This window comes from Chenopodium quinoa, unplaced genomic scaffold, assembly GCF_001683475.1.
Source record: "Chenopodium quinoa cultivar QQ74 unplaced genomic scaffold, ASM168347v1, whole genome shotgun sequence".
NCBI classification, from domain to species: domain Eukaryota; kingdom Viridiplantae; phylum Streptophyta; class Magnoliopsida; order Caryophyllales; family Amaranthaceae; genus Chenopodium; species Chenopodium quinoa.
In genome coordinates this window covers 183,292-193,934 of record NW_018742441.1, presented here as the reverse complement: position 1 = coordinate 193,934, position 10,643 = coordinate 183,292, and the positions used below count along the sequence as shown (strand labels likewise).

At 33.7% G+C, this 10,643-nt stretch overlaps 1 long non-coding RNA gene across 2 annotated transcripts; it reads left to right on the top strand.

The window, feature by feature from the left end:
• The first annotated feature begins 3,334 nt into the window (after positions 1–3,334).
• Positions 3,335–8,403, top strand: LOC110716201. Of its 2 annotated transcripts, none has more exons than XR_002510427.1 (6): positions 3,335–3,958; positions 4,245–4,477; positions 4,793–4,916; positions 5,465–5,653; positions 5,956–6,037; positions 7,863–8,403. It is a non-coding gene; the product is annotated as an uncharacterized LOC110716201 (long non-coding RNA). The 2 variants fall into 2 exon arrangements; XR_002510426.1 differs by having other exon boundaries at positions 3,349–3,958; positions 4,245–4,352.
• Positions 8,404–10,643: the final 2,240 nt, after the last annotated feature.

Sequence of the window (10,643 nt, the reverse complement as noted above, 5' to 3'; positions counted from 1 at the left end):
TAGCTTAGATAAGCGGCAAGCTGACATGAATTAACTTTTTAATATCAATAAAACCATAAAACGATTTGGATATAATTATAATATCAGCAAAACCAAAAATAACAATTTAATACTAATATTTTTTTAAAAGTAAAATAGAGAAGGAAATGTTGAGTCTTTTTAAGAGAAAGAGATCACTTAAGAAAGATCACTTAATAAAATAAAAGAAATTAGCGTAGGAAAAAGACTTACCAAATGCTAGAGAGAGAGAGAGAGAGAGAGAGAGAGGGGGGGGGGGCTGGGGAACCACTTAAGAAAGATCACTCAAGAAGAAAGGTCACTTAAGAAAAGAAAGATCACTTAAGAACATTATGACAATTAGCTTAAGAAAAAAAGAGAGACCACATAAGAAAGATCACTTAAGAAGATCATGACAATTAGCTTAAGAGAGACAAGGATAAACAACTTAAGAAAGATCACTTACGAAAATCGGGTCAATTGGCTTTAGAGAAAGAGACCAATTAAAAAAGATCACATAAAAAAAATCACGTCAATTAGCTTTGAAGAAAGTAAAAGAGACCACTTAAGAAATATTAGTTGAGATAATGAGGGCAATCAGCTTAAGAAAATACAATTAGCTTAGAAAAAGTCTTACTAAAATGCTAGAGAAAGAGAGAGAGAGGGGCAACTTAAGAAAATTAGGGCAATCTTAGGAAAACACAATTAGGTTAAGAAGAAACTTACTATGGGGGGGGGGGAGGAGAGAGAGAGAGAGAGAGACCACTTAAGAAAATCAGGGCAATCAATTAGGAAAACACAATTAGCTTAAGAAGAGACTTGCTAAAATGCTATAGAGATAGTGAGATAGATGGAGGAGGGGTGGGGGGAGAGAGGGAGAGAAAAATATCACTTAAGATTGAAAATCGAGCAATTAGCTTAGGAAAAGGCTTACTAATAAAATGTTGTACCACTTAAGCTAATTACGTTTTCTTAAGCTAATTTCTGAAGAAAGATCACGAGAGAGAGAGAGAGAGAGAGAGAGAGAGAGAGAGAGATCACATACAAATGATCACAAGAGAGAGAGAGAGAGAGAGAGAGAGAGAGAGAGAGAGAGCGCACATACAAAAGATCACAAGAGAGAGAGACCACTAAAGATAAATCATTTTAGATAGACTACTTTAAAAAGATCTTTTACAAAAATTGGGAGACCACTTAAAAAAATCAATTTCGAAAATAAGAGAAATTAGCTTTGGAAAAAGAGTTACTGAAATGTTAGAAAGGGAGAGAAAGACCACTTTAAAAATATCACTTAAGAATAAAAATCACTCAAGAAAAAGAAAATTTCTCAAGAAGAAAGATCACTTCTGAAAAATCACCTAAGAAAACAAGAGATCACTTAAGAAAATCAGGGCAATTAGCTTAGGAGATAAATTAAGGAAATTAGATTAATAAAGGGAGAGAAAGAAAGAGTGATAAGAGAGAACACTTAAGAAATATCACCTCAGAAAATTAGGGCAATAGCTTAGGAAAAAGGCTTACTAAAATGCGAGAGAGAAAGAGAGACAACACAATAAAGATCACTTTAGAAAATCATGGGAATTGTCTTAAGAAAGAAAAAGAGTAAGAGGTCACATAAGAAAAATCTCTTATGAAAATAGGATCAATTGGCTTTGGAGAGATGAAAGACAAATTAAGAAAGACCACATAAAAAAAAGGCATTAGCTTAAAATAGAGAGAGAAATATCACTGAAGAAAATCAGAGCAATTAGCTTAGGAAAATACAATTAGCTTAGGAAAAGGCCTACGCTAAAATGCGAGAAAAGAGGAAAAGAAAGAGAGAGACCACTAAAGATAGATAACTTAAGAAAATCAGGTCAATTAGCTTAGAAAAACACAATTAGAGAGATAGGGAGAGAGAGAGACCACTTAAGAAAGATCATTTGAGAGAAATCAATTAAGAAAAGATCATTTAACAATAATAGAGATATCACTTAAGAAAGATCACTTAAAAAAAAAGAGAAATTAACTTACGAAAAAAGAGTTACTAAATCCTAGAGAGATAGTGAGAGAGAGATAAGAAAATCACTTAATAAAGATCACTTAAGAAGAAAATACCACTCAAGAAGAAAGTTCACCTAAGAAAGATCAATTAAGAAGGAAGAATAATTAAGAAGAAAGATCAATTAAGAAGAAAGGTAACTTAAGAAAAGAAAGATCCCCTAAGGTCAGACAATTAGCTTAGAATAGGGAGAGAGTGAGATAGGGAGAGAGTGAGATGACCACTTAAGAAAGATCACTTAAGAAAAAAGATCATTTAAGAAAATCGGGGAAATTATCTTAGGAAGAAGAGAGAGGGAGAAACCACTTACCAATTATCACTTAAGAAAAATCAGAGCAATCAAATTAGGAGAGTGAGAAAGATCACTTAACAAGGCTCACTTAAAAAATCAAGGAAATTAGCTTAGGAGAGAGATAGAGAGACCACTTATGAAAGATCATTAAAGAAAGTTAGGGCAATTAGCTAAGGAAAAAGGCTTACTAAAATGTGTGTGCGAGAGAAAGAGAGAGAGAGAAGAGGAGGAGGAGGAGGAGGAGGAAGAAGAGAGAGAGAGAGAGAGAGGGAGAGAGAGACCACTTAAAAAATCACTAGAAAATCGTGGAAAAGCTTAGGAAAGAGAGAGACCACTTAAGATAAGAAACTGATCAAGTCAATTAGTTAATGTGTATGTGTGTATGTGTGTGTGTGTGTGAGAGAGAGAGAGAGAGATAGGACAAACTTTACGACGTGTGTAAAAGGATAGGGGGAAGCTAACATGAATTGACTTTATAATATCAACAAAACAATAAAAACAATTTGGATATAAATTTAAGTAATACTTTTAGCATCAGCAAAACCACCAAAAAAAAATATATACTTTTATTAATACTAATATTTTAAAAGTAATATATTTCCCAAGACATATTACTATTTTCCGATTATATTTTTTAAAAGTTGTATATTTTTTAAAGTAAAATATAGCAATAAGAAAAAAATAATAACAATAACTACACTGAATAATAGCATACATACACTTATGCTACATAATAGTCACACCCGATTTTTTGGAATACGTAATCTCATCCTTGTTGCATTATTAATAGAATGGAGGAAGTATACATCTTTTCCAAATTAAAAAATTTAAAATATGATACAATCTTTCTTATTTTATAACTCAAAAAAAATTGCCCATATTAGAATGGAGATAGATATTCAACAGTTTCATAAAGCAATCCAGCTTTTCATACAAAAAAAACACATACACAAACACGCATTTCGTATTCTGTTTCACATAAGTAAGATTAAAACTTCACATATAGATTTCAAATAACTTCATTACAAAAGTTACAAGAACCATCAAAACCTTATTTTTGTAAAAAAAATATATAAAGCTAAAAATATATACATCGATAAATAACAAACACTTACGCTCCACCATATTCACAACCGATAAAATCATTTTGCGCTATCGCGCGATTGCTCAACTAGTTTCTTAAAAATTGAGAACATTCTTACTGTAGCTTATAAACAGTATTTTGCCATTAGCTTTACGGAGTATATTGTCTTCTGGACTACACTTCCTACTGTAGCTTTTTCAGTACTCTTTCTCTCTGTAATCAACTAATCACACTCCATCTCTCTATTCCATTGAAGCGTGAGCTGATTTTCTCATCCTCACATCTCCAACAGCTCACGCTACACCATTGGTTGAAGTTTAAATTGGCTGCTACCGCCGGCCTCCCACCCAAGAATATCCTAGCATTTTCCCCAATTTTTCCTTCTCCGATCAACATCAATTTAAACCCTAATTCCTAAAACAGATTCGACACCCACGAATATCTCAATACCACCTCCAGATTTTGATCTTTCTCCGAGCTCTCCAATGAAGGCTTGAAGGGTACTCTGCGTTTTATCTCTCCTCCATTAAAGTAACTCCTTGAGGTAAGATTTTTTATCATTTTTAATAATCATCTAATATCAATTCGAAAATCTAGGGTATATCTTTAATTTGTTTTGGTTGATCTTATCTTATGGAGTAATTTTCTCAAATTCAATTACTGAGGTAATTTTAGATCCTTTTTGGATTTTAAGTCATGTTTGTTTTGATGGGTTTTATTCATAATCAGGGTTTTGTTGATGAAAATGTGATTTTTGTGAATTTTTTTGCGGCTAAAATCTTGTTACCGTAGTAAATTCCAAGGTTGGAAATTCCAATTTTTTTTTTCAGAAATTTGGAGGATTACGGCTAGCTTAGTAGCTTATCTCAAACGGATTGAGGAACTTGAACAGAATGAACATCCTTCATCGTAAAAAATCTCCTGACCTTGTTCTCAAGGTTCGCAAACTCTAATCCTAACTCTCTATGGTTTTATTGCTTTCTTGCTGTGATTGAATTCGTCTTTGATCTTATATTAGCATTTGTTTGGTTTGATTCGGGATTAAATGTGTCGAATTATCAAGGTAATTTTCTCTAAATCTCTACTATTGCATGTTTGAAATAGGGATTTTTTTTTTTTTTTTTTTTTTTTTTTTTTTTTTTTTTTTTTTTGTGGGCTGCTAATACTTCTTTACATAATTTGTGTGTTGATTTTTTCCCTTCGTTCTGAGAATTGTATATGGAGATTGTTTTTTTTTTAAAAAAAAAAATTAATCGCTTTTCTACTGGATCAGATTCGTAGCATTTCAATTATGTGAGTGATTTCTTGCTTGTATGAATTTTTGCAGATGTTTATAATAATTTATTTTCCCCTGATTTTTTTATCTGTGTTTTGGAAGCTATGGGAGCTTTGAACGAATTGAGGAAGCTAGAATTGTTCTTTAAGGATGAGAGCAGGCATGGTCTTTCAGTTATTGATCTTTACAAACTTGTTCAACATGGTAGCTATGTGTTACCGAGGCTGTAAGTTTTAATCTGCAATCTCAATTTTATAGTTGATCTGAGTTGGTGAGCTTAGTTTTGATGAATGCTTTGGGGAGTTGTCTGATGGGTGAACCTTGTCAACTTCTGCTAATTGTTTGATCTAATTGTAGATGCTATTAGACTATATGCTCACTGATTAGGGGTTTTGTGGCTGGATAATAAGCCTTGACCTGATGTTTATTTGGTTTTACACTCATGGTTGAAATTTGGAGTTGAGATTTTAGGTGCTCTTAGATGTTGCGCGTCTTGTTTCTGAATTAGCACCTAAACCGTTCCATTCAACTTATTGATTTGCTTACAAAGCAAAGGTTTTTTTTTTCTCGTTACGATAGATTCTTTGTTTTCCTTTCCTCTTTCTATCAAAGGCATGAAGGATATTCACATATTTTGTCAAGCTTCACTTTGAATTTTTGACTTTGACACCTTACTGCATATTGTTAAACTCCTTATTGTTAGTGAGAATAATAATTTAAATTATATTTAGCTCATTTGAGGATGATACTAAAATTTATGTTATGCTTTTCCAGGTTGTTAACTTATTTAAATTACAAGGACCAGCAGATCTTATTTTACTCAGTTTGGAGATGAATAATGGGCTGGTAATCATTTCAATTACAAGGACCAGTAGGTCATATTTTACTCACTACGAGTCCCCTCGTACCAATATTTTGGTATCTCCTCAGTGCAACACGAATGTATTCAACGAACTATTATGGGTATGGATGTCATCTGCCAAAACACTGTTTATCGTTCATATATTTGTCAGTGTAGACAATTTTCGGTTCTGTAAAGATGGAATATTGAACAAGCAGTTATATAATTGGTGAAAGTATGAAAGGTTATACAAGTAATCTTTTTTATTTTGTAAAGTGAAGAGATATGAATTTTGGAACCTAATTTGATTATTGAGTCAATTTAGGGGGTTCTTTTACTGTGATTGAAGACCCACGGACCCTTGTTTGTTTCCCCCTTTTTTTTCTTCTCACTTTGGCTTCCATTTTCTTTGATCTGATGGCAGAACTGCTCCCATTGTTGCCGACACCTCTATCGTCTACTGCCACAACCTCTCAAGTTTCATTTTCCCCTAACGGCTTGCTGAGGTAATTTGGTTCATTCTCATCCCCTTTTCTTTCCTAATTCTATAATAATGATGCTGAATGAATAGTGGGTTCTATGAATTGGTTTCGGGTTTATTTACTGAGGTACACTGCTAATGACGTGGTATGAATATTCCACGACAATATGTGTGTTTTCTCAAATTCAATTACTGAGGTAATTTCAGGTTTGATTACTGAGGTAATTCCAGATTCTTTTTGGATTTAAAGTTTTGTTTATTGTGATGGGTTTTATTTATAATCAAGGATTGTGATGGGTTTTATTTATAATCAAGGATTGTGATGGGTTTTGTTGATAAAATTGTGATTTTTGTGATTTTTTTTGCAATCTAAATTTTATACTGTAGTAATTTCCAAGGTTGAAAATTCCAATTTTTTCTAGAAAGTTTGGTAGTAAAATCGTCAGTTTTAGGGTTTTTGATCTAGAAAATGGGTTGCATTTTCCCTTTGCTCCTCCTTAGGGTTTTAGATCATCAATATTCTGAGTTTTGAGGGTAGTAGGTCTAATTTGGGAGGTGGGTATGAATATAAGGATAATGGGACGTATGCTCGAGGAAAATCGGAGCCATATGGTGCTCGAGGGAAGGGGTCGAAATCATCAAATTGGTCTGGGCTGTTCGATGATTATGGGAGGGCTAATTGGAGTTAATTAAAACAGATAAAGACTATGTGGAGTGTACCTTTCTGAGAAAGGAAGTCATATCTGTCAATATTACTTCCATCTCCTCAGCAGAAGTCATACTTAGTTAGTCACATGAGTATTAGCCATACTATTCCCTGCCAACTGCTGGTTGTTATTTATCAGCAGCTAGATGTAAGTTATCCTTTAATTAGATTGACTTAGTGGTGTTAAATAAAACTATTTGTTGAGGTAGTGATTAACTGTATCGATATGAAACATTATCTTGAATTAAAGGATTTATGTCTTCCATCAATACTAAGAATGGGCACTATCCAAGGAAGGATCTTGTTTTTGGGGGAACTGTTTTATGGAAAACATCTCTTGCGATAACAGAGAGCCTATTTTCATTTGTGATTAGGCCACTTGAATGTCAAAAACTTTTAACTAATGTGTGCCACAAACAGCAATTATTATCAGCAGTTAGTTAAATAGGCCATTGTTATTTTGAGTTACTCTATTTCCTAGCCAAGAAAGGTGAATTTATAGTAGTTTATGAGTGATTTGCCTAGGAAACTAAGAATAGTCGATTGTGGTTTGTAGGACTCACTAGAGTTTGATTTTTGTGACTAACTTATAGTGAGTTTGAGTGCTGAAAGCCATGATCGCTATTTTTTAAATCTCATTCTGGAGGATTGCTATTTTTTCCTTTGGAATAATTTTAAATGGTGGACTGGTGGTGAGGTGAAGCTGTTATTTTGGTTGAGGTGTGTAGAAGAGAAATGAATGTCATATATTTTTGACAGATTGACAGGGAATGAATGAAATTATGTGAGCTTCCTTACTCCTTAGTAGATTGTAATTACTGTATTGAATTCTTAAATGCTTTGCAAAGTCAATTGTGGAAGAGCTTCCTTACTTCCCAATTCTTTGCATCAAAATTTCAAAGAATCACAAAACTTCATCAATCAAAATCATCCTTTAGTGGGTTACGGAAATTAGTGTAAAATTGATTAGTGCAATTAGTAATTTGTTTTCAATGTTTGTTATTGTCTTATTGATGCTAAAACTGGGTATCTTCTATTGTTGTTATGTTTTCAAAATGAATGGGATTTTTGGCAGATTTAAGCATTTAATTTGAAACTTCAAGGACTCTGATGTTAATGTTTCATTTTTCAATACTGATTGCAGCGAATAGGAACCACCCTTCTACCAATAAAGTGAATAACAAGTCTCTTCCAGCATTGGTAGAGGCAGTCCCTGAAGCTGCCATTGCTAAACATAGCTTCCCCAAAGTTGAATCCCTGAGCCACAAGCAATGGCACTTGCACAGCCTGCCGTTGAACGAGCAGCATAAGCACCTTTCCAGAGATCCATTCCTCACACCAGAATGAAGACAGAGTTTGGGACAATAAAGGAAAGAATATGTGAGTGGGAGCAAGTGCAACCTATAATTTTCAAAGTCATGAAAAAAAGAGGGATCATGGAGACAAGGCTACGGGGGAGATAAAAGGAAATAAATAAAGAAATCAAAGGAATGAAGACGAAAAGCATTTCAAGAGACCATTCTTAATATTTAATTGTGGAAGAGACTTTGAGGCTATAGAGGAGGGAAATGGAGAGAAATTAGGGCCATCTATATGAATAATAAATACATACTTCCTCTGTTCTTTTTTACTTGACATGTTTCTTTTATCACGCTTGCCAATGCAAAACTTTAACGATCAATAACTTTAATTCTCCATAAGTAAAAATTATAAAATTTATATATTATGATAGTACTTATTGAGACGAATTCAAAAAGATCCAATATGAATATGTTTTTCCTTACATATTATTCACAAAAGATGGTCAAAGGAGGGGTGGTGAATAGTGTAAAAGTCAAAGCGGGTCAAGTAAAAAAGAACGGAGGAAGTACATATTTTTATCCTCAAATTCTTTGTATTTCTTTACTAAATAAACCAGTTACTCGAGGGAAAAATGTCCATAAATATAATGGACATACAAACAATGATAAAACAATGACCAAAAGATAATACCGATAACTTAGGAAACCGTGCGCAACGCGCGCAGGTCCACAACTAGTTAAAAAAAAAGTTCCAATTGTATTCTCTCTTCTCTGCGTTGAACATCATCGACCCGATTTCACGAAGAAGCAAATTCATCGATAGAGTTGTTATTGGTACTTTGGCCAAGGGTCAAACATCAACACTAGAAGCCTATTTAGCTTGTTATCGGACAATTACAAAGCTTATTATCACTCCGCCGGACCAAGAGCGTCCTTCAACTAAATATCAGCCCGCCTCTAATGAATTTGCGCTTGTAACATTTACACAATGTTGCTTATGTGAATTAGATTAACTTTTTTTTTTTCTTTTTTTTTCATATGACATTTAAAATTTAAAGAACTAACTATTTTTTTTTTATCTAGTCTTAAACAGTTGCTGAAGTGGTGAGAAATTGCACTCGTGTGAAAGAGTCTACTTCCGATTTGCCTGATGACAAAGCTTTGGAGTTGGCATTGCACACCTTACAAAGTTTTGCAAGTTCCTGCACCGAGACCTTGCATACAATTGGCAAAGCATACATGCTCCATGATGTAGGTGCCACTCTTATTCCTACTACTACTGCTACTTCTACTGCTGCCACTCCTATTGTTAATGCCATTGCCACTCCTACTTCTACTCCTACTCAAACTGCTACTGTCACTCCTGCTTCTGTTGCTACTGCCACTCCTTCTTCTGCTACTGCCACTCCTTCTGCTACTACCACTCCTCTTCTTCATCCTCCTACCTCACCTACTTCTCTCATATCACCACATACTATGCTCACCCCATCTCCATTCTCTTTGAATTATGAGTCTTCTCCTCCTCAATCTTGTAACCTACATGAGACGATCACGCACCTCAAGTTCTACTATTTCAATGCTATCACCCATTACAGAGGTTAATGAATCTGCATTTGGATCATCGGAACATACTTCAAAGAAGCAGCGTGGATCATAGGTGTTAGATAGCTAGAAGCAATTTTTTGGTCTTAAATTATATGTAAATAACATTTTGTTCAGATTTTGATGAAATTATATTTAGTTTGTGTTGGAGAAATGCATATTGACTTTATATATATATATATATATAATAAATCGGATACTCTTTGCTATGATCTTTGTCTTGGATGAATGCATTTTCTGTTGGTTTGTCACAGATTCATATTAGTGCCTTGTGCATTTTTACAGGTTCATATTTTTTTTTTCGAGATAGCTATTGTGTACTTTGGCAGACTCACAGGTTAAAACCGCAAATTCTGCTTGCGGTTTTATATTTAAAACCACTAATGGTATAAGCGGTTTACAAATAAAAACCGCTACTGGCATTAGCAGTTTATAGGTTATTTTTTTTTTAAATTGCTAGTGGTATTAGCTATTTAATTATTATCGTTAGCGGTTTATATGTATAGAACCGATATCACCGTTAGCAGTTCTTTACTGAATTAAAAATAAAAAAAAAAATTATCGAAACTGGTACCAATCATACGTTGACAGTACCGCGGGAATAAGTTTTAAAACCAACGCAATTAGGAAATTAGTTTATAATTAAACAATTTCTAGGGAAATCGTATGGCTAAAGGAAAACAAAAACAAACATAAATAATAATAAAAGGCATAAGGAAAAAATAAATTTCCTTGAGTATTAATAGCTCCCTAAATTCTAAGCTAAAGAAATTACAAAAGATAATAGAAAAATAAAAATAACCAAACATATGCTATACGACGCCCTTATTTTACCAGGTAACGCCCACATTTAAATATGAATAGATAAACATACCCTCGTGTGTATTCCATGTTCTTAGTCAATCTAACATCCTCTCCTCCCAACAAACCACCACCGATCGAAAGCAAGGTCATCGGACACATCGCCAGAATTAAAATCTTTTTTTTTTTTTTTGTAAAGGGGGAAAACGCCTAATTTTTCA